At 49.0% G+C, this 20216-nt stretch overlaps 34 non-coding genes across 34 annotated transcripts; all 34 read left to right on the top strand.

The window, feature by feature from the left end:
* The first annotated feature begins 423 nt into the window (after window positions 1–423).
* Trnaf-gaa (transfer RNA phenylalanine (anticodon GAA)) lies at window positions 424–496 on the top strand. The gene has a single exon. It is a non-coding gene; the product is annotated as a tRNA-Phe (tRNA).
* Window positions 497–1032: 536 nt separating this feature from the next.
* On the top strand, window positions 1033–1105 carry Trnak-uuu (transfer RNA lysine (anticodon UUU)). Its single transcript has one exon. It is a non-coding gene; the product is annotated as a tRNA-Lys (tRNA).
* Window positions 1106–1241: 136 nt separating this feature from the next.
* Window positions 1242–1323, top strand: Trnas-cga (transfer RNA serine (anticodon CGA)). The gene has a single exon. It is a non-coding gene; the product is annotated as a tRNA-Ser (tRNA).
* Window positions 1324–2021: 698 nt separating this feature from the next.
* On the top strand, window positions 2022–2103 carry Trnas-uga (transfer RNA serine (anticodon UGA)). Its single transcript has one exon. It is a non-coding gene; the product is annotated as a tRNA-Ser (tRNA).
* A 584-nt stretch (window positions 2104–2687) lies between these two features.
* Window positions 2688–2760, top strand: Trnaf-gaa (transfer RNA phenylalanine (anticodon GAA)). The gene has a single exon. It is a non-coding gene; the product is annotated as a tRNA-Phe (tRNA).
* Window positions 2761–3296: 536 nt separating this feature from the next.
* Window positions 3297–3369, top strand: Trnak-uuu (transfer RNA lysine (anticodon UUU)). The gene has a single exon. It is a non-coding gene; the product is annotated as a tRNA-Lys (tRNA).
* A 137-nt stretch (window positions 3370–3506) lies between these two features.
* Trnas-cga (transfer RNA serine (anticodon CGA)) lies at window positions 3507–3588 on the top strand. The gene has a single exon. It is a non-coding gene; the product is annotated as a tRNA-Ser (tRNA).
* A 698-nt stretch (window positions 3589–4286) lies between these two features.
* Trnas-uga (transfer RNA serine (anticodon UGA)) lies at window positions 4287–4368 on the top strand. The gene has a single exon. It is a non-coding gene; the product is annotated as a tRNA-Ser (tRNA).
* A 560-nt stretch (window positions 4369–4928) lies between these two features.
* Window positions 4929–5001, top strand: Trnaf-gaa (transfer RNA phenylalanine (anticodon GAA)). Its single transcript has one exon. It is a non-coding gene; the product is annotated as a tRNA-Phe (tRNA).
* Window positions 5002–5537: 536 nt separating this feature from the next.
* On the top strand, window positions 5538–5610 carry Trnak-uuu (transfer RNA lysine (anticodon UUU)). Its single transcript has one exon. It is a non-coding gene; the product is annotated as a tRNA-Lys (tRNA).
* Window positions 5611–5747: 137 nt separating this feature from the next.
* Trnas-cga (transfer RNA serine (anticodon CGA)) lies at window positions 5748–5829 on the top strand. Its single transcript has one exon. It is a non-coding gene; the product is annotated as a tRNA-Ser (tRNA).
* A 698-nt stretch (window positions 5830–6527) lies between these two features.
* Window positions 6528–6609, top strand: Trnas-uga (transfer RNA serine (anticodon UGA)). The gene has a single exon. It is a non-coding gene; the product is annotated as a tRNA-Ser (tRNA).
* A 547-nt stretch (window positions 6610–7156) lies between these two features.
* Trnas-uga (transfer RNA serine (anticodon UGA)) lies at window positions 7157–7238 on the top strand. Its single transcript has one exon. It is a non-coding gene; the product is annotated as a tRNA-Ser (tRNA).
* Window positions 7239–7822: 584 nt separating this feature from the next.
* Window positions 7823–7895, top strand: Trnaf-gaa (transfer RNA phenylalanine (anticodon GAA)). The gene has a single exon. It is a non-coding gene; the product is annotated as a tRNA-Phe (tRNA).
* Window positions 7896–8620: 725 nt separating this feature from the next.
* On the top strand, window positions 8621–8702 carry Trnas-cga (transfer RNA serine (anticodon CGA)). The gene has a single exon. It is a non-coding gene; the product is annotated as a tRNA-Ser (tRNA).
* A 697-nt stretch (window positions 8703–9399) lies between these two features.
* Trnas-uga (transfer RNA serine (anticodon UGA)) lies at window positions 9400–9481 on the top strand. The gene has a single exon. It is a non-coding gene; the product is annotated as a tRNA-Ser (tRNA).
* Window positions 9482–10065: 584 nt separating this feature from the next.
* Window positions 10066–10138, top strand: Trnaf-gaa (transfer RNA phenylalanine (anticodon GAA)). Its single transcript has one exon. It is a non-coding gene; the product is annotated as a tRNA-Phe (tRNA).
* A 536-nt stretch (window positions 10139–10674) lies between these two features.
* On the top strand, window positions 10675–10747 carry Trnak-uuu (transfer RNA lysine (anticodon UUU)). The gene has a single exon. It is a non-coding gene; the product is annotated as a tRNA-Lys (tRNA).
* A 137-nt stretch (window positions 10748–10884) lies between these two features.
* Window positions 10885–10966, top strand: Trnas-cga (transfer RNA serine (anticodon CGA)). Its single transcript has one exon. It is a non-coding gene; the product is annotated as a tRNA-Ser (tRNA).
* Window positions 10967–11663: 697 nt separating this feature from the next.
* Trnas-uga (transfer RNA serine (anticodon UGA)) lies at window positions 11664–11745 on the top strand. The gene has a single exon. It is a non-coding gene; the product is annotated as a tRNA-Ser (tRNA).
* A 547-nt stretch (window positions 11746–12292) lies between these two features.
* On the top strand, window positions 12293–12374 carry Trnas-uga (transfer RNA serine (anticodon UGA)). The gene has a single exon. It is a non-coding gene; the product is annotated as a tRNA-Ser (tRNA).
* Window positions 12375–12935: 561 nt separating this feature from the next.
* On the top strand, window positions 12936–13008 carry Trnaf-gaa (transfer RNA phenylalanine (anticodon GAA)). The gene has a single exon. It is a non-coding gene; the product is annotated as a tRNA-Phe (tRNA).
* A 536-nt stretch (window positions 13009–13544) lies between these two features.
* Trnak-uuu (transfer RNA lysine (anticodon UUU)) lies at window positions 13545–13617 on the top strand. Its single transcript has one exon. It is a non-coding gene; the product is annotated as a tRNA-Lys (tRNA).
* Window positions 13618–13754: 137 nt separating this feature from the next.
* On the top strand, window positions 13755–13836 carry Trnas-cga (transfer RNA serine (anticodon CGA)). The gene has a single exon. It is a non-coding gene; the product is annotated as a tRNA-Ser (tRNA).
* Window positions 13837–14533: 697 nt separating this feature from the next.
* Window positions 14534–14615, top strand: Trnas-uga (transfer RNA serine (anticodon UGA)). The gene has a single exon. It is a non-coding gene; the product is annotated as a tRNA-Ser (tRNA).
* Window positions 14616–15162: 547 nt separating this feature from the next.
* Window positions 15163–15244, top strand: Trnas-uga (transfer RNA serine (anticodon UGA)). The gene has a single exon. It is a non-coding gene; the product is annotated as a tRNA-Ser (tRNA).
* Window positions 15245–15805: 561 nt separating this feature from the next.
* Window positions 15806–15878, top strand: Trnaf-gaa (transfer RNA phenylalanine (anticodon GAA)). The gene has a single exon. It is a non-coding gene; the product is annotated as a tRNA-Phe (tRNA).
* Window positions 15879–16414: 536 nt separating this feature from the next.
* On the top strand, window positions 16415–16487 carry Trnak-uuu (transfer RNA lysine (anticodon UUU)). Its single transcript has one exon. It is a non-coding gene; the product is annotated as a tRNA-Lys (tRNA).
* A 137-nt stretch (window positions 16488–16624) lies between these two features.
* On the top strand, window positions 16625–16706 carry Trnas-cga (transfer RNA serine (anticodon CGA)). The gene has a single exon. It is a non-coding gene; the product is annotated as a tRNA-Ser (tRNA).
* A 697-nt stretch (window positions 16707–17403) lies between these two features.
* Trnas-uga (transfer RNA serine (anticodon UGA)) lies at window positions 17404–17485 on the top strand. Its single transcript has one exon. It is a non-coding gene; the product is annotated as a tRNA-Ser (tRNA).
* A 584-nt stretch (window positions 17486–18069) lies between these two features.
* Trnaf-gaa (transfer RNA phenylalanine (anticodon GAA)) lies at window positions 18070–18142 on the top strand. Its single transcript has one exon. It is a non-coding gene; the product is annotated as a tRNA-Phe (tRNA).
* Window positions 18143–18678: 536 nt separating this feature from the next.
* On the top strand, window positions 18679–18751 carry Trnak-uuu (transfer RNA lysine (anticodon UUU)). Its single transcript has one exon. It is a non-coding gene; the product is annotated as a tRNA-Lys (tRNA).
* A 137-nt stretch (window positions 18752–18888) lies between these two features.
* Window positions 18889–18970, top strand: Trnas-cga (transfer RNA serine (anticodon CGA)). The gene has a single exon. It is a non-coding gene; the product is annotated as a tRNA-Ser (tRNA).
* Window positions 18971–19667: 697 nt separating this feature from the next.
* On the top strand, window positions 19668–19749 carry Trnas-uga (transfer RNA serine (anticodon UGA)). The gene has a single exon. It is a non-coding gene; the product is annotated as a tRNA-Ser (tRNA).
* Window positions 19750–20216: the final 467 nt, after the last annotated feature.

Here is a 20216-nt window from a genome sequence, read left to right as displayed (position 1 = left end):
GCCTCGTCACACTGCCGTCCACCAGGTGTCAGTGCAGATGTGTCCATTTTAGCTTGCAGACAATTACGTGTAGCAATTTATGAGCTAACGCAAGTCAAATGTTTTAGCGTGTGTATCTGCTAGATACTGCCTATCACATGGTAGGGAGGCTCACTCCTTCTTGTGTCTCGTTCTCTGCACACGAGTTGCACGTGGCATCGATATAGCAAAGGTTTTCTAGAGCCAGCGAAGTCAATATTACATGAATCGAGTCGACATGTTTGCTTCTTACGATGATGGAATCAGAAGAAATGTGTGTGGTACATCACTGCATCTGCTGCTCGCCTTTCAGGGTCCCTATGTCTTATCAGACGAAGATGACTGTGAAATTGGCGGCGATTCAGAGGTTAACGAAGACGCGCAAATCTGCGGACTTAGGTGTGAGCCGAAATAGCTCAGTTGGGAGAGCGTGAGACTGAAGATCTAAAGGTCCCTGGTTCGATCCCGGGTTTCGGCAAGCGTATGTTTTGAAGCTGATGCCAATGGAATTGCTCCGAGTCTGTGATGATGTAGGTACAGCCGAGAACAAAAATGACTCTATCCTGTAACTGTTCAGGTTGTCTAGTGCTTGCCGTAAGAGGAACACAGTAGGCAACTCCCTGAGAAGTAAGAAAATACGAAAAGTCCTACCGACTGCGTTCCTTTTTTTGTGTCAGGAGGTGAAGAACGTCTCCAACGGAACCGTGAAATGAGCGAAAACGTGGGAAGCATTGCATTCGAAATGCTTGTGAAATTTCCAATTACTCAGTGAGTGTCGACAAAACACGTAAATCCTCTACTCCAACGTATGAGACCTAACGACTGCTGCGGTTTGTTTTTGCATTGTGTGTCAGCATTCTTCGATAGTCTGCTACGAGCTTAGCGCGACACGTTTGTAGACAGCATTCAGGCGACGTTTAATTAGTAACAGCTCCATGCAGCGATAGCACAGCTGTGAAGGACATGAGTCAATGTACAGCTGTGCATCGTGGGATGTTCTCTAGTGTCGTGTGAGCCCGGATAGCTCAGTCGGTAGAGCATTAGGCTTTTAACCTAAGGGTCCAGGGTTCAAGTCCCTGTTCGGGCGGAAATTCTAATACTTTGGTAGCGATTCCTCTGGTAGCGGTGGAAACACTACGGAAAAGAATGCAGCTACGCCGTTTTCTGATGCCACATAGCTTTAAACCGTAGAAGTTGCATGTGCGGGGAACCTCGACCTACGGGCAGTCGTGGCCGAGTGGTTAAGGCGTCTGACTCGAAATCAGATTCCCTCTGGGAGCGTAGGTTCGAATCCTACCGACTGCGTGCGATTTTGCGTAAAGAGGAGCAAATATTTTCACACACGTGAACGCGGTTGCAAACCGATGGCGCCATCTTCAACAAGACGAAAATTTCCGTTTAACAATACTGAGTGTCGCGACGGCTGCTGCTTACTGTGGCTACCGGTTCTCCTCTCACTGACGCTGGGACTGCAGAAAGCCGTCGCAGGCCAGACGAGTGCGCTCCCGTCATTTTCTCGCGTCGACGCCGAGTTCGTGAGTACACAGACGTGCTTGGAAGCGTTGGACAGAGCCAACATTCATTTCTCTCTTTTTTAAGAATCGCAATTCAGTCATTCGAGTGCGGAAAAAGCAATGGTGCAGCGTTTCTTTTCTTAAGATCTCGCAGCTACTTGCAAGTATGTCGACCACTTAAGACGACAGAAAACTAGCGTCAGTGGGAAGTCGGTGAAGTCGCCATTGGAGCCATAAGCCAGTAATTACGTCATGCGAATCACTCGCACGCCACGCAGCTGTACGATAGCTCAGTCGGTAGAGCGTTTGATTTTCAACCAAAGGGTGTTGGGTTCAACGCCATGTCTAGGCGAAAATTAATACACTTTCGTAACGGCTAATGTGCTGGCAATGGAAACACTACAGAAAAGAGTGAGGCCACGCCGCTTTCTGCCATTGGATTGCTTCTAAAGGTGCACTTTCACGTGTCGGAAGACGCTACTGCTACCGGCAGTCGTGGCCGAGTGGTTAAGGCGTCTGACTTGAAATCAGATTCCCTCTGGGAGCGTAGGTTCGAGTCCTGCCGACTGCGGAAATTCTGTAGCTCTCAAAAGATGGGCGTTCAGCTGCATTCTAGCAGTTGCGTCACTACTAAACACGTGGGTCGCCGGCAATGTGCAGTATTATTGGCTGCAGCGCTACAGTCGCACCCAGAAGCCACAGCTCATCGCCTCGTCACACTGCCGTCCACCAGGTGTGAGTGCAAGTGTCGCCTCTCTGGGCAGTGCAGATGTGTCCATTTTAGCTTGCAGACAATTACGTGTAGCAATTTATGAGCTAACGCAAGTCAAATGTTTTAGCGTGTGTATCTGCTAGATACTGCCTCTCACATGGTAGAGAGGCTCACTCCTTCTTGTGTCTCGTTCTCTGCACACGAGTTGCACGTGGCATCGATATAGCAAAGGTTTTCTAGAGAAAGCGAAGTCAATATTACATGAATCGAGTCGACATGTTTGCTTCTTACGATGATGGAATCAGAAGAAATGTGTGTGGTACTTCACTGCATCTGCTGCTCGCCTTTCAGCGTCCCTATGTCTTATCAGACGAAGATGACTGTGAAATTGGCGGCGATTCAGAGGTTAACGAAGACGCGCAAATCTGCGGACTTTGGTGTGAGCCGAAATAGCTCAGTTGGGAGAGCGTTAGACTGAAGATCTAAAGGTCCCTGGTTCGGTCCCGGGTTTCGGCAAGCGTATGTTTTGAAGCTGATGCCAATGGAATTGCTCCGAGTCTGTGATGATGTAGGTACAGCCGATAACAAAAATGACTCTATCCTGTAACTGTTCAGGTTGTCTAGTGCTTGCCGTAAGAGGAACACAGTAGGCAACTCCCTGAGAAGTAAGAAAATACGAAAAGTCCTACCGACTGCGTTCCTTTTTTTGTGTCAGGAGGTGAAGAACGTCTCCAACGGAACCGTGAAATGAGCGCAAACGTGGGAAGCATTGCATTCGAAATGCTTGTGAAATTTCCAATTACTCAGTGAGTGTCGACAAAACACGTAAATCCTCTACTCCAACGTATGAGACCTAACGACTGCTGCGGTTTGTTTTTGCATCGTGTGTCAGCATTCTTCGATAGTCTGCTACGAGCTTAGCGCGACACGTTTGTAGACAGCATTCAGGCGACGTTTAATTAGTAACAGCTCCATGCAGCGATAGCACAGCTGTGAAGGACATGAGTCAATGTACAGCTGTGCATCGTGGGATGTTCTCTACTGTCGTGTGAGCCCGGATAGCTCAGTCGGTAGAGCATTAGGCTTTTAACCGAAGGGTCCAGGGTTCAAGTCCTTGTTGGGGCGGAAATTTTAATACTTTGGTAGCGATTCCTCTGGTAGCGGTGGAAACACTACGGAAAAGAATACAGCTACGCCGTTTTCTGATGCCACATAGCTTTAAACCGTAGAAGTTGCATGTGTCGGAGAACCTCGACCTACGGGCAGTCGTGGCCGAGTGGTTAAGGCGTCTGACTCGAAATCAGATTCCCCCTGGGAGCGTAGGTTCGAATCCTACCGGCTGCGTGCGATTTTGCGTAAAGAGGAGCAAATATTTTCACACACGTGAACGCGGTTGCAAACCGATGGCGCCATCTTCAACAAGACGAAAATTTCCGTTTAACAATACTGAGTGTCGCGACGGCTGCTGCTTACTGTGGCTACCGGTTCTCCTCTCACTGACGCTGGGACTGCAGAAAGCCGTCGCAGGCCAGACGAGTGCGCTCCCGTCATTTTCTCGCGTCGACGCCGAGTTCGTGAGTACACAGACGTGCTTGGAAGCGTTGGACAGAGCCAACATTCATTTCTCTCTTTTTTAAGAATCGCAATTCAGTCATTCGAGTGCGGAAAAAGCAATGGTGCAGCGTTTCTTTTCTTAAGATCTCGCAGCTACTTGCAAGTATGTCGACCACTTAAGACGACAGAAAACTAGCGTCAGTGGGAAGTCGGTGAAGTCGCCATTGGAGCCATAAGCCAGTAATTACGTCATGCGAATCACTCGCACGCCACGCAGCTGTACGATAGCTCAGTCGGTAGAGCGTTTGATTTTCAACCAAAGGGTGTTGGGTTCAACGCCATGTCTAGGCGAAAATTAATACACTTTCGTAACGGCTAATGTGCTGGCAATGGAAACACTACAGAAAAGAGTGAGGCCACGCCGCTTTCTGCCATTGGATTGCTTCTAAAGGTGCACTTTCACTTGTCGGAAGACGCTACTGCTACCGGCAGTCGTGGCCGAGTGGTTAAGGCGTCTGACTTGAAATCAGATTCCCTCTGGGAGCGTAGGTTCGAGTCCTGCCCACTGCGGAAATTTTGTAGCTCTCAAAAGATGGACGTTCAGCTGCATTCTAGCAGTTGCGTCACTACTAAACACGTGGGTCGCCGGCAATGTGCAGTGTTATTGGCTGCAGCGCTACAGTCGCACCCAGAAGCCACAGCTCATCGCCTCGTCACACTGCCGTCCACCAGGTGTCAGTGCAGATGTGTCCATTTTAGCTTGCAGACAATTACGTGTAGCAATTTATGAGCTAACGCAAGTCAAATGTTTTAGCGTGTGTATCTGCTAGATACTGCCTCTCACATGGTAGAGAGGCTCACTCCTTCTTGTGTCTCGTTCTCTGCACACGAGTTGCACGTGGCATCGATATAGCAAAGGTTTTCTAGAGCCAGCGAAGTCAATATTACATGAATCGAGTCGACATGTTTGCTTCTTACGATGATGGAATCAGAAGAAATGTGTGTGGTACATCACTGCATCTGCTGCTCGCCTTTCAGCGTCCCTATGTCTTATCAGACGAAGATGACTGTGAAATTGGCGGCGATTCAGAGGTTAACGAAGACGCGCAAATCTGCGGACTTAGGTGTGAGCCGAAATAGCTCAGTTGGGAGAGCGTGAGACTGAAGATCTAAAGGTCCCTGGTTCGATCCCGGGTTTCGGCAAGCGTATGTTTTGAAGCTGATGCCAATGGAATTGCTCCGAGTCTGTGATGATGTAGGTACAGCCGAGAACAAAAATGACTCTATCCTGTAACTGTTCAGGTTGTCTAGTGCTTGCCGTAAGAGGAACACAGTAGGCAACTCCCTGAGAAGTAAGAAAATACGAAAAGTCCTACCGACTGCGTTCCTTTTTTTGTGTCAGGAGGTGAAGAACGTCTCCAACGGAACCGTGAAATGAGCGAAAACGTGGGAAGCATTGCATTCGAAATGCTTGTGAAATTTCCAATTACTCAGTGAGTGTCGACAAAACACGTAAATCCTCTACTCCAACGTATGAGACCTAACGACTGCTGCGGTTTGTTTTTGCATTGTGTGTCAGCATTCTTCGATAGTCTGCTACGAGCTTAGCGCGACACGTATGTAGACAGCATTCAGGCGACGTTTAATTAGTAACAGCTCCATGCAGCGATAGCACAGCTGTGAAGGACATGAGTCAATGTACAGCTGTGCATCGTGGGATGTTCTCTAGTGTCGTGTGAGCCCGGATAGCTCAGTCGGTAGAGCATTAGGCTTTTAACCTAAGGGTCCAGGGTTCAAGTCCCTGTTCGGGCGGAAATTCTAATACTTTGGTAGCGATTCCTCTGGTAGCGGTGGAAACACTACGGAAAAGAATGCAGCTACGCCGTTTTCTGATGCCACATAGCTTTAAACCGTAGAAGTTGCATGTGTCGGAGAACCTCGACCTACGGGCAGTCGTGGCCGAGTGGTTAAGGCGTCTGACTCGAAATCAGATTCCCTCTGGGAGCGTAGGTTCGAATCCTACCGGCTGCGTGCGATTTTGCGTAAAGAGGAGCAAATATTTTCACACACGTGAACACGGTTGCAAACCGATGGCGCCATCTTCAACAAGACGAAAATTTCCGTTTAACAATACTGAGTGTCGCGACGGCTGCTGCTTACTGTGGCTACCGGTTCTCCTCTCACTGACGCTGGGACTGCAGAAAGCCGTCGCAGGCCAGACGAGTGCGCTCCCGTCATTTTCTCGCGTCGACGCCGAGTTCGTGAGTACACAGACGTGCTTGGAAGCGTTGGACAGAGCCAACATTCATTTCTCTCTTTTTTAAGAATCGCAATTCAGTCATTCGAGTGCGGAAAAAGCAATGGTGCAGCGTTTCTTTTCTTAAGATCTCGCAGCTACTTGCAAGTATGTCGACCACTTAAGACGACAGAAAACTAGCGTCAGTGGGAAGTCGGTGAAGTCGCCATTGGAGCCATAAGCCAGTAATTACGTCATGCGAATCACTCGCACGCCACGCAGCTGTACGATAGCTCAGTCGGTAGAGCGTTTGATTTTCAACCAAAGGGTGTTGGGTTCAACGCCATGTCTAGGCGAAAATTAATACACTTTCGTAACGGCTAATGTGCTGGCAATGGAAACACTACAGAAAAGAGTGAGGCCACGCCGCTTTCTGCCATTGGATTGCTTCTAAAGGTGCACTTTCACTTGTCGGAAGACGCTACTGCTACCGGCAGTCGTGGCCGAGTGGTTAAGGCGTCTGACTTGAAATCAGATTCCCTCTGGGAGCGTAGATTCGAGTCCTGCCGACTGCGGAAATTTTGTAGCTCTCAAAAGATGGACGTTCAGCTGCATTCTAGCAGTTGCGTCACTACTAAACACGTGGGTCGCCGGCAATGTGCAGTGTTATTGGCTGCAGCGCTACAGTCGCACCCAGAAGCCACAGCTCATCGCCTCGTCACACTGCCGTCCACCAGGTGTCAGTGCAGATGTGTCCATTTTCGCTTGCAGACAATTACGTGTAGCAATTTATGAGCTAACGCAAGTCAAATGTTTTAGCGTGTGTATCTGCTAGATACTGCCTCTCACATGGTAGAGAGGCTCACTCCTTCTTGTGTCTCGTTCTCTCGAATCACTCGCACGCCACGCAGCTGTACGATAGCTCAGTCGGTAGAGCGTTTGATTTTCAACCAACGGGTGTTGGGTTCAACGCCATGTCTAGGCGAAAATTAATACACTTTCGTAACGGCTAATGTGCTGGCAATGGAAACACTACAGAAAAGAGTGAGACCACGCCGCTTTCTGCCATTGGATTGCTTCTAAAGGTGCACTTTCACGTGTCGGAAGACGCTACTGCTACCGGCAGTCGTGGCCGAGTGGTTAAGGCGTCTGACTTGAAATCAGATTCTCTCTGGGAGCGTAGGTTCGAGTCCTGCCGACTGCGGAAATTCTGTAGCTCTCAAAAGATGGGCGTTCAGCTGCATTCTAGCAGTTGCGTCACTACTAAACACGTGGGTCGCCGGCAATGTGCAGTATTATTGGCTGCAGCGCTACAGTCGCACCCAGAAGCCACAGCTCATCGCCTCGTCACACTGCCGTCCACCAGGTGTGAGTGCAAGTGTCGCCTCTCTGGGTAGTGCAGATGTGTCCATTTTAGCTTGCAGACAATTACGTGTAGCAATTTATGAGCTAACGCAAGTCAAATGTTTTAGCGTGTGTATCTGCTAGATACTGCCTCTCACATGGTAGAGAGGCTCACTCCTTCTTGTGTCTCGTTCTCTGCACACGAGTTGCACGTGGCATCGATATAGCAAAGGTTTTCTAGAGAAAGCGAAGTCAATATTACATGAATCGAGTCGACATGTTTGCTTCTTACGATGATGGAATCAGAAGAAATGTGTGTGGTACTTCACTGCATCTGCTGCTCGCCTTTCAGCGTCCCTATGTCTTATCAGACGAAGATGACTGTGAAATTGGCGGCGATTCAGAGGTTAACGAAGACGCGCAAATCTGCGGACTTAGGTGTGAGCCGAAATAGCTCAGTTGGGAGAGCGTTAGACTGAAGATCTAAAGGTCCCTGGTTCGATCCCGGGTTTCGGCAAGCGTATGTTTTGAAGCTGATGCCAATGGAATTGCTGCGAGTCTGTGATGATGTAGGTACAGCCGATAACAAAAATGACTCTATCCTGTAACTGTTCAGGTTGTCTAGTGCTTGCCGTAAGAGGAACACAGTAGGCAACTCCCTGAGAAGTAAGAAAATACGAAAAGTCCTACCGACTGCGTTCCTTTTTTTGTGTCAGGAGGTGAAGAACGTCTCCAACGGAACCGTGAAATGAGCGAAAACGTGGGAAGCATTGCATTCGAAATGCTTGTGAAATTTCCAATTACTCAGTGAGTGTCGACAAAACACGTAAATCCTCTACTCCAACGTATGAGACCTAACGACTGCTGCGGTTTGTTTTTGCATCGTGTGTCAGCATTCTTCGATAGTCTGCTACGAGCTTAGCGCGGCACGTTTGTAGACAGCATTCAGGCGACGTTTAATTAGTAACAGCTCCATGCAGCGATAGCACAGCTGTGAAGGACATGAGTCAATGTACAGCTGTGCATCGTGGGATGTTCTCTACTCAGTCGGTAGAGCATTAGGCTTTTAACCTAAGGGTCCAGGATTCAAGTCCTTGTTGGGGCGGAAATTTTAATACTTTGGTAGCGATTCCTCTGGTAGCGGTGGAAACACTACGGAAAAGAATGCAGCTACGCCGTTTTCTGATGCCACAAAGCTTTAAACCGTAGAAGTTGCATGTGTCGGAGAACCTCGACGTACGGGCAGTCGTGGCCGAGTGGTTAAGGCGTCTGACCCGAAATCAGATTCCCTCTGGGAGCGTAGGTTCGAATCCTACCGACTGCGTGCGATTTTGCGTAAAGAGGAGCAAATATTTTCACACACGTGAACGCGGTTGCAAACCGATGGCGCCATCTTCAACAAGACGAAAATTTCCGTTTAACAATACTGAGTGTCGCGACGGCTGCTGCTTACTGTGGCTACCGGTTCTCCTCTCACTGACGCTGGGACTGCAGAAAGCCGTCGCAGGCCCACGAGTGCGCTCCCGTCATTTTCTCGCGTCGACGCCGAGTTCGTGAGTACACAGACGTGCTTGGAAGCGTTGGACAGAGCCAACATTCATTTCTCTCTTTTTTAAGAATCGCAATTCAGTCATTCGAGTGCGGAAAAAGCAATGGTGCAGCGTTTCTTTTCTTAAGATCTCGCAGCTACTTGCAAGTATGTCGACCACTTAAGACGACAGAAAACTAGCGTCAGTGGGAAGTCGGTGAAGTCGCCATTGGAGCCATAAGCCAGTAATTACGTCATGCGAATCACTCGCACGCCACGCAGCTGTACGATAGCTCAGTCGGTAGAGCGTTTGATTTTCAACCAAAGGGTGTTGGGTTCAACGCCATGTCTAGGCGAAAATTAATACACTTTCGTAACGGCTAATGTGCTGGCAATGGAAACACTACAGAAAAGAGTGAGGCCACGCCGCTTTCTGCCATTGGATTGCTTCTAAAGGTGCACTTTCACGTGTCGGAAGACGCTACTGCTACCGGCAGTCGTGGCCGAGTGGTTAAGGCGTCTGACTTGAAATCAGATTCCCTCTGGGAGCGTAGGTTCGAGTCCTGCCGACTGCGGAAATTCTGTAGCTCTCAAAAGATGGGCGTTCAGCTGCATTCTAGCAGTTGCGTCACTACTAAACACGTGGGTCGCCGGCAATGTGCAGTATTATTGGCTGCAGCGCTACAGTCGCACCCAGAAGCCACAGCTCATCGCCTCGTCACACTGCCGTCCACCAGGTGTGAGTGCAAGTGTCGCCTCTCTGGGCAGTGCAGATGTGTCCATTTTAGCTTGCAGACAATTACGTGTAGCAATTTATGAGCTAACGCAAGTCAAATGTTTTAGCGTGTGTATCTGCTAGATACTGCCTCTCACATGGTAGAGAGGCTCACTCCTTCTTGTGTCTCGTTCTCTGCACACGAGTTGCACGTGGCATCGATATAGCAAAGGTTTTCTAGAGCCAGCGAAGTCAATATTACATGAATCGAGTCGACATGTTTGCTTCTTACGATGATGGAATCAGAAGAAATGTGTGTGGTACATCACTGCATCTGCTGCTCGCCTTTCAGCGTCCCTATGTCTTATCAGACGAAGATGACTGTGAAATTGGCGGCGATTCAGAGGTTAACGAAGACGCGCAAATCTGCGGACTTAGGTGTGAGCCGAAATAGCTCAGTTGGGAGAGCGTGAGACTGAAGATCTAAAGGTCCCTGGTTCGATCCCGGGTTTCGGCAAGCGTATGTTTTGAAGCTGATGCCAATGGAATTGCTCCGAGTCTGTGATGATGTAGGTACAGCCGAGAACAAAAATGACTCTATCCTGTAACTGTTCAGGTTGTCTAGTGCTTGCCGTAAGAGGAACACAGTAGGCAACTCCCTGAGAAGTAAGAAAATACGAAAAGTCCTACCGACTGCGTTCCTTTTTTTGTGTCAGGAGGTGAAGAACGTCTCCAACGGAACCGTGAAATGAGGGAAAACGTGGGAAGCATTGCATTCGAAATGCTTGTGAAATTTCCAATTACTCAGTGAGTGTCGACAAAACACGTAAATCCTCTACTCCAACGTATGAGACCTAACGACTGCTGCGGTTTGTTTTTGCATCGTGTGTCAGCATTCTTCGATAGTCTGCTACGAGCTTAGCGCGACACGTTTGTAGACAGCATTCAGGCGACGTTTAATTAGTAACAGCTCCATGCAGCGATAGCACAGCTGTGGAGGACATGAGTCAATGTACAGCTGTGCATCGTGGGATGTTCTCTACTGTCGTGTGAGCCTGGATAGCTCAGTCGGTAGAGCATTAGGCTTTTAACCGAAGGGTCCAGGGTTCAAGTCCTTGTTGGGGCGGAAATTTTAATACTTTGGTAGCGATTCCTCTGGTAGCGGTGGAAACACTACGGAAAAGAATGCAGCTACGCCGTTTTCTGATGCCACATAGCTTTAAACCGTAGAAGTTGCATGTGTCGGAGAACCTCGACCTACGGGCAGTCGTGGCCGAGTGGTTAAGGCGTCTGACTCGAAATCAGATTCCCTCTGGGAGCGTAGGTTCGAATCCTACCGGCTGCGTGCGATTTTGCGTAAAGAGGAGCAAATATTTTCACACACGTGAACGCGGTTGCAAACCGATGGCGCCATCTTCAACAAGACGAAAATTTCCGTTTAACAATACTGAGTGTCGCGACGGCTGCTGCTTACTGTGGCTACCGGTTCTCCTCTCACTGACGCTGGGACTGCAGAAAGCCGTCGCAGGCCCACGAGTGCGCTCCCGTCATTTTCTCGCGTCGACGCCGAGTTCGTGAGTACACAGACGTGCTTGGAAGCGTTGGACAGAGCCAACATTCATTTCTCTCTTTTTTAAGAATCGCAATTCAGTCATTCGAGTGCGGAAAAAGCAATGGTGCAGCGTTTCTTTTCTTAAGATCTCGCAGCTACTTGCAAGTATGTCGACCACTTAAGACGACAGAAAACTAGCGTCAGTGGGAAGTCGGTGAAGTCGCCATTGGAGCCATAAGCCAGTAATTACGTCATGCGAATCACTCGCACGCCACGCAGCTGTACGATAGCTCAGTCGGTAGAGCGTTTGATTTTCAACCAAAGGGTGTTGGGTTCAACGCCATGTCTAGGCGAAAATTAATACACTTTCGTAACGGCTAATGTGCTGGCAATGGAAACACTACAGAAAAGAGTGAGGCCACGCCGCTTTCTGCCATTGGATTGCTTCTAAAGGTGCACTTTCACTTGTCGGAAGACGCTGCTGCTACCGGCAGTCGTGGCCGAGTGGTTAAGGCGTCTGACTTGAAATCAGATTCCCTCTGGGAGCGTAGGTTCGAGTCCTACCGACTGCGGAAATTTTGTAGCTCTCAAAAGATGGACGTTCAGCTGCATTCTAGCAGTTGCGTCACTACTAAACACGTGGGTCGCCGGCAATGTGCAGTGTTATTGGCTGCAGCGCTACAGTCGCACCCAGAAGCCACAGCTCATCGCCTCGTCACACTGCCGTCCACCAGGTGTCAGTGCAGATGTGTCCATTTTAGCTTGCAGACAATTACGTGTAGCAATTTATGAGCTAACGCAAGTCAAATGTTTTAGCGTGTGTATCTGCTAGATACTGCCTCTCACATGGTAGAGAGGCTCACTCCTTCTTGTGTCTCGTTCTCTCGAATCACTCGCACGCCACGCAGCTGTACGATAGCTCAGTCGGTAGATCGTTTGATTTTCAACCAAAGGGTGTTGGGTTCAACGCCATGTCTTGGCGAAAATTAATACACTTTCGTAACGGCTAATGTGCTGGCAATGGAAACACTACAGAAAAGAGTGAGGCCACGCCGCTTTCTGCCATTGGATTGCTTCTAAAGGTGCACTTTCACTTGTCGGAAGACGCTACTGCTACCGGCAGTCGTGGCCGAGTGGTTAAGGCGTCTGACTTGAAATCAGATTCCCTCTGGGAGCGTAGGTTCGAGTCCTGCTGACTGCGGAAATTTTGTAGCTCATCAAAAGATGGACGTTCAGCTGCATTCTAGCAGTTGCGTCACTACTAAACACGTGGGTCGCCGGCAATGTGCAGTGTTATTGGCTGCAGCGCTACAGTCGCACCCAGAAGCCACAGCTCATCGCCTCGTCACACTGCCGTCCACCAGGTGTCAGTGCAGATGTGTCCATTTTAGCTTGCAGACAATTACGTGTAGCAATTTATGAGCTAACGCAAGTCAAATGTTTTAGCGTGTGTATCTGCTAGATACTGCCTCTCACATGGTAGAGAGGCTCACTCCTTCTTGTGTCTCGTTCTCTGTACACGAGTTGCACGTGGCATCGATATAGCAAAGGTTTTCTAGAGAAAGCGAAGTCAATATTACATGAATCGAGTCGACATGTTTGCTTCTTACGATGATGGAATCAGAAGAAATGTGTGTGGTACTTCACTGCATCTGCTGCTCGCCTTTCAGCGTCCCTATGTCTTATCAGACGAAGATGACTGTGAAATTGGCGGCGATTCAGAGGTTAACGAAGACGCGCAAATCTGCGGACTTAGGTGTGAGCCGGAATAGCTCAGTTGGGAGAGCGTTAGACTGAAGATCTAAAGGTCCCTGGTTCGATCCCGGGTTTCGGCAAGCGTATGTTTTGAAGCTGATGCCAATGGAATTGCTCCGAGTCTGTGATGATGTAGGTACAGCCGATAACAAAAATGACTCTATCCTGTAACTGTTCAGGTTGTCTAGTGCTTGCCGTAAGAGGAACACAGTAGGCAACTCCCTGAGAAGTAAGAAAATACGAAAAGTCCTACCGACTGCGTTCCTTTTTTTGTGTCAGGAGGTGAAGAACGTCTCCAACGGAACCGTGAAATGAGCGAAAACGTGGGAAGCATTGCATTCGAAATGCTTGTGAAATTTCCAATTACTCAGTGAGTGTCGACAAAACACGTAAATCCTCTACTCCAACGTATGAGACCTAACGACTGCTGCGGTTTGTTTTTGCATCGTGTGTCAGCATTCTTCGATAGTCTGCTACGAGCTTAGCGCGACACGTTTGTAGACAGCATTCAGGCGACGTTTAATTAGTAACAGCTCCATGCAGCGATAGCACAGCTGTGAAGGACATGAGTCAATGTACAGCTGTGCATCGTGGGATGTTCTCTACTGTCGTGTGAGCCCGGATAGCTCAGTCGGTAGAGCATTAGGCTTTTAACCGAAGGGTCCAGGGTTCAAGTCCTTGTTGGGGCGGAAATTTTAATACTTTGGTAGCGATTCCTCTGGTAGCGGTGGAAACACTACGGAAAAGAATGCAGCTACGCCGTTTTCTGATGCCACATAGCTTTAAACCGTAGAAGTTGCATGTGTCGGAGAACCTCGACCTACGGGCAGTCGTGGCCGAGTGGTTAAGGCGTCTGACTCGAAATCAGATTCCCTCTGGGAGCGTAGGTTCGAATCCTACCGGCTGCGTGCGATTTTGCGTAAAGAGGAGCAAATATTTTCACACACGTGAACGCGGTTGCAAACCGATGGCGCCATCTTCAACAAGACGAAAATTTCCGTTTAACAATACTGAGTGTCGCGACGGCTGCTGCTTACTGTGGCTACCGGTTCTCCTCTCACTGACGCTGGGACTGCAGAAAGCCGTCGCAGGCCCACGAGTGCGCTCCCGTCATTTTCTCGCGTCGACGCCGAGTTCGTGAGTACACAGACGTGCTTGGAAGCGTTGGACAGAGCCAACATTCATTTCTCTCTTTTTTAAGAATCGCAATTCAGTCATTCGAGTGCGGAAAAAGCAATGGTGCAGCGTTTCTTTTCTTAAGATCTCGCAGCTACTTGCAAGTATGTCGACCACTTAAGACGACAGAAAACTAGCGTCAGTGGGAAGTCGGTGAAGTCGCCATTGGAGCCATAAGCCAGTAATTACGTCATGCGAATCACTCGCACGCCACGCAGCTGTACGATAGCTCAGTCGGTAGAGCGTTTGATTTTCAACCAAAGGGTGTTGGGTTCAACGCCATGTCTAGGCGAAAATTAATACACTTTCGTAACGGCTAATGTGCTGGCAATGGAAACACTACAGAAAAGAGTGAGGCCACGCCGCTTTCTGCCATTGGATTGCTTCTAAAGGTGCACTTTCACTTGTCGGAAGACGCTGCTGCTACCGGCAGTCGTGGCCGAGTGGTTAAGGCGTCTGACTTGAAATCAGATTCCCTCTGGGAGCGTAGGTTCGAGTCCTACCGACTGCGGAAATTTTGTAGCTCTCAAAAGATGGACGTTCAGCTGCATTCTAGCAGTTGCGTCACTACTAAACACGTGGGTCGCCGGCAATGTGCAGTGTTATTGGCTGCAGCGCTACAGTCGCACCCAGAAGCCACAGCTCATCGCCTCGTCACACTGCCGTCCACCAGGTGTCAGTGCAGATGTGTCCATTTTAGCTTGCAGACAATTACGTGTAGCAATTTATGAGCTAACGCAAGTCAAATGTTTTAGCGTGTGTATCTGCTAGATACTGCCTCTCACATGGTAGAGAGGCTCACTCCTTCTTGTGTCTCGTTCTCTCGAATCACTCGCACGCCACGCAGCTGTACGATAGCTCAGTCGGTAGATCGTTTGATTTTCAACCAAAGGGTGTTGGGTTCAACGCCATGTCTTGGCGAAAATTAATACACTTTCGTAACGGCTAATGTGCTGGCAATGGAAACACTACAGAAAAGAGTGAGGCCACGCCGCTTTCTGCCATTGGATTGCTTCTAAAGGTGCACTTTCACTTGTCGGAAGACGCTACTGCTACCGGCAGTCGTGGCCGAGTGGTTAAGGCGTCTGACTTGAAATCAGATTCCCTCTGGGAGCGTAGGTTCGAGTCCTGCTGACTGCGGAAATTTTGTAGCTCATCAAAAGATGGACGTTCAGCTGCATTCTAGCAGTTGCGTCACTACTAAACACGTGGGTCGCCGGCAATGTGCAGTGTTATTGGCTGCAGCGCTACAGTCGCACCCAGAAGCCACAGCTCATCGCCTCGTCACACTGCCGTCCACCAGGTGTCAGTGCAGATGTGTCCATTTTAGCTTGCAGACAATTACGTGTAGCAATTTATGAGCTAACGCAAGTCAAATGTTTTAGCGTGTGTATCTGCTAGATACTGCCTCTCACATGGTAGAGAGGCTCACTCCTTCTTGTGTCTCGTTCTCTGTACACGAGTTGCACGTGGCATCGATATAGCAAAGGTTTTCTAGAGAAAGCGAAGTCAATATTACATGAATCGAGTCGACATGTTTGCTTCTTACGATGATGGAATCAGAAGAAATGTGTGTGGTACTTCACTGCATCTGCTGCTCGCCTTTCAGCGTCCCTATGTCTTATCAGACGAAGATGACTGTGAAATTGGCGGCGATTCAGAGGTTAACGAAGACGCGCAAATCTGCGGACTTAGGTGTGAGCCGGAATAGCTCAGTTGGGAGAGCGTTAGACTGAAGATCTAAAGGTCCCTGGTTCGATCCCGGGTTTCGGCAAGCGTATGTTTTGAAGCTGATGCCAATGGAATTGCTCCGAGTCTGTGATGATGTAGGTACAGCCGATAACAAAAATGACTCTATCCTGTAACTGTTCAGGTTGTCTAGTGCTTGCCGTAAGAGGAACACAGTAGGCAACTCCCTGAGAAGTAAGAAAATACGAAAAGTCCTACCGACTGCGTTCCTTTTTTTGTGTCAGGAGGTGAAGAACGTCTCCAACGGAACCGTGAAATGAGCGAAAACGTGGGAAGCATTGCATTCGAAATGCTTGTGAAATTTCCAATTACTCAGTGAGTGTCGACAAAACACGTAAATCCTCTACTCCAACGTATGAGACCTAACGACTGCTGCGGTTTGTTTTTGCATCGTGTGTCAGCATTCTTCGATAGTCTGCTACGAGCTTAGCGCGACACGTTTGTAGACAGCATTCAGGCGACGTTTAATTAGTAACAGCTCCATGCAGCGATAGCACAGCTGTGAAGGACATGAGTCAATGTACAGCTGTGCATCGTGGGATGTTCTCTACTGTCGTGTGAGCCCGGATAGCTCAGTCGGTAGAGCATTAGGCTTTTAACCGAAGGGTCCAGGGTTCAAGTCCTTGTTGGGGCGGAAATTTTAATACTTTGGTAGCGATTCCTCTGGTAGCGGTGGAAACACTACGGAAAAGAATGCAGCTACGCCGTTTTCTGATGCCACATAGCTTTAAACCGTAGAAGTTGCATGTGTCGGAGAACCTCGACCTACGGGCAGTCGTGGCCGAGTGGTTAAGGCGTCTGACTCGAAATCAGATTCCCTCTGGGAGCGTAGGTTCGAATCCTACCGGCTGCGTGCGATTTTGCGTAAAGAGGAGCAAATATTTTCACACACGTGAACGCGGTTGCAAACCGATGACGCCATCTTCAACAAGACGAAAATTTCCGTTTAACAATACTGAGTGTCGCGACGGCTGCTGCTTACTGTGGCTACCGGTTCTCCTCTCACTGACGCTGGGACTGCAGAAAGCCGTCGCAGGCCCACGAGTGCGCTCCCGTCATTTTCTCGCGTCGACGCCGAGTTCGTGAGTACACAGACGTGCTTGGAAGCGTTGGACAGAGCCAACATTCATTTCTCTCTTTTTTAAGAATCGCAATTCAGTCATTCGAGTGCGGAAAAAGCAATGGTGCAGCGTTTCTTTTCTTAAGATCTCGCAGCTACTTGCAAGTATGTCGACCACTTAAGACGACAGAAAACTAGCGTCAGTGGGAAGTCGGTGAAGTCGCCATTGGAGCCATAAGCCAGTAATTACGTCATGCGAATCACTCGCACGCCACGCAGCTGTACGATAGCTCAGTCGGTAGAGCGTTTGATTTTCAACCAAAGGGTGTTGGGTTCAACGCCATGTCTAGGCGAAAATTAATACACTTTCGTAACGGCTAATGTGCTGGCAATGGAAACACTACAGAAAAGAGTGAGGCCACGCCGCTTTCTGCCATTGGATTGCTTCTAAAGGTGCACTTTCACGTGTCGGAAGACGCTACTGCTACCGGCAGTCGTGGCCGAGTGGTTAAGGCGTCTGACTTGAAATCAGATTCCCTCTGGGAGCGTAGGTTCGAGTCCTGCCGACTGCGGAAATTCTGTAGCTCTCAAAAGATGGGCGTTCAGCTGCATTCTAGCAGTTGCGTCACTACTAAACACGTGGGTCGCCGGCAATGTGCAGTATTATTGGCTGCAGCGCTACAGTCGCACCCAGAAGCCACAGCTCATCGCCTCGTCACACTGCCGTCCACCAGGTGTGAGTGCAAGTGTCGCCTCTCTGGGCAGTGCAGATGTGTCCATTTTAGCTTGCAGACAATTACGTGTAGCAATTTATGAGCTAACGCAAGTCAAATGTTTTAGCGTGTGTATCTGCTAGATACTGCCTCTCACATGGTAGAGAGGCTCACTCCTTCTTGTGTCTCGTTCTCTGCACACGAGTTGCACGTGGCATCGATACAGCAAAGGTTTTCTAGAGAAAGCGAAGTCAATATTACATGAATCGAGTCGACATGTTTGCTTCTTACGATGATGGAATCAGAAGAAATGTGTGTGGTACTTCACTGCATCTGCTGCTCGCCTTTCAGCGTCCCTATGTCTTATCAGACGAAGATGACTGTGAAATTGGCGGCGATTCAGAGGTTAACGAAGACGCGCAAATCTGCGGACTTAGGTGTGAGCCGAAATAGCTCAGTTGGGAGAGCGTTAGACTGAAGATCTAAAGGTCCCTGGTTCGATCCCGGGTTTCGGCAAGCGTATGTTTTGAAGCTGATGCCAATGGAATTGCTGCGAGTCTGTGATGATGTAGGTACAGCCGATAACAAAAATGACTCTATCCTGTAACTGTTCAGGTTGTCTAGTGCTTGCCGTAAGAGGAACACAGTAGGCAACTCCCTGTGAAGTAAGAAAATACGAAAAGTCCTACCGACTGCGTTCCTTTTTTTGTGTCAGGAGGTGAAGAACGTCTCCAACGGAACCGTGAAATGAGCGAAAACGTGGGAAGCATTGCATTCGAAATGCTTGTGAAATTTCCAATTACTCAGTGAGTGTCGACAAAACACGTAAATCCTCTACTCCAACGTATGAGACCTAACGACTGCTGCGGTTTGTTTTTGCATCGTGTGTCAGCATTCTTCGATAGTCTGCTACGAGCTTAGCGCGACACGTTTGTAGACAGCATTCAGGCGACGTTTAATTAGTAACAGCTCCATGCAGCGATAGCACAGCTGTGAAGGACATGAGTCAATGTACAGCTGTGCATCGTGGGATGTTCTCTACTGTCGTGTGAGCCCGGATAGCTCAGTCGGTAGAGCATTAGGCTTTTAACCGAAGGGTCCAGGGTTCAAGTCCTTGTTGGGGCGGAAATTTTAATACTTTGGTAGCGATTCCTCTGGTAGCGGTGGAAACACTACGGAAAGGAATGCAGCTACGCCGTTTTCTGATGCCACTTAGCTTTAAACCGTAGAAGTTGCATGTGTCGGAGAACCTCGACCTACGGGCAGTCGTGGCCGAGTGGTTAAGGCGTCTGACTCGAAATTAGATTCCCTCTGGGAGCGTAGGTTCGAATCCTACCGGCTGCGTGCGATTTTGCGTAAAGAGGAGCAAATATTTTCACACACGTGAACGCGGTTGCAAACCGATGGCGCCATCTTCAACAAGACGAAAATTTCCGTTTAACAATACTGAGTGTCGCGACGGCTGCTGCTTACTGTGGCTACCGGTTCTCCTCTCACTGACGCTGGGACTGCAGAAAGCCGTCGCAGGCCCACGAGTGCGCTCCCGTCATTTTCTCGCGTCGACGCCGAGTTCGTGAGTACACAGACGTGCTTGGAAGCGTTGGACAGAGCCAACATTCATTTCTCTCTTTTTTAAGAATCGCAATTCAGTCATTCGAGTGCGGAAAAAGCAATGGTGCAGCGTTTCTTTTCTTAAGATCTCGCAGCTACTTGCAAGTATGTCGACCACTTAAGACGACAGAAAACTAGCGTCAGTGGGAAGTCGGTGAAGTCGCCATTGGAGCCATAAGCCAGTAATTACGTCATGCGAATCACTCGCACGCCACGCAGCTGTACGATAGCTCAGTCGGTAGAGCGTTTGATTTTCAACCAAAGGGTGTTGGGTTCAACGCCATGTCTAGGCGAAAATTAATACACTTTCGTAACGGCTAATGTGCTGGCAATGGAAACACTACAGAAAAGAGTGAGGCCACGCCGCTTCCTGCCATTGGATTGCTTCTAAAGGTGCACTTTCACTTGTCGGAAGACGCTGCTGCTACCGGCAGTCGTGGCCGAGTGGTTAAGGCGTCTGACTTGAAATCAGATTCCCTCTGGGAGCGTAGGTTCGAGTCCTACCGACTGCGGAAATTTTGTAGCTCTCAAAAGATGGACGTTCAGCTGCATTCTAGCAGTTGCGTCACTACTAAACACGTGGGTCGCCGGCAATGTGCAGTGTTATTGGCTGCAGCGCTACAGTCGCACCCAGAAGCCACAGCTCATCGCCTCGTCACACTGCCGTCCACCAGGTGTCAGTGCAGATGTGTCCATTTTAGCTTGCAGACAATTACGTGTAGCAATTTATGAGCTAACGCAAGTCAAATGTTTTAGCGTGTGTATCTGCTAGATACTGCCTCTCACATGGTAGAGAGGCTCACTCCTTCTTGTGTCTCGTTCTCTCGAATCACTCGCACGCCACGCAGCTGTACGATAGCTCAGTCGGTAGATCGTTTGATTTTCAACCAAAGGGTGTTGGGTTCAACGCCATGTCTTGGCGAAAATTAATACACTTTCGTAACGGCTAATGTGCTGGCAATGGAAACACTACAGAAAA

The sequence above is a fragment of the Schistocerca gregaria genome, unplaced genomic scaffold (assembly GCF_023897955.1).
Source record: "Schistocerca gregaria isolate iqSchGreg1 unplaced genomic scaffold, iqSchGreg1.2 ptg000337l, whole genome shotgun sequence".
NCBI lineage: Eukaryota > Metazoa > Arthropoda > Insecta > Orthoptera > Acrididae > Schistocerca > Schistocerca gregaria.
The sequence above is the reverse complement of the archived record's forward strand: the minus strand, read 5'-3'. Positions and strand labels throughout refer to the sequence as shown.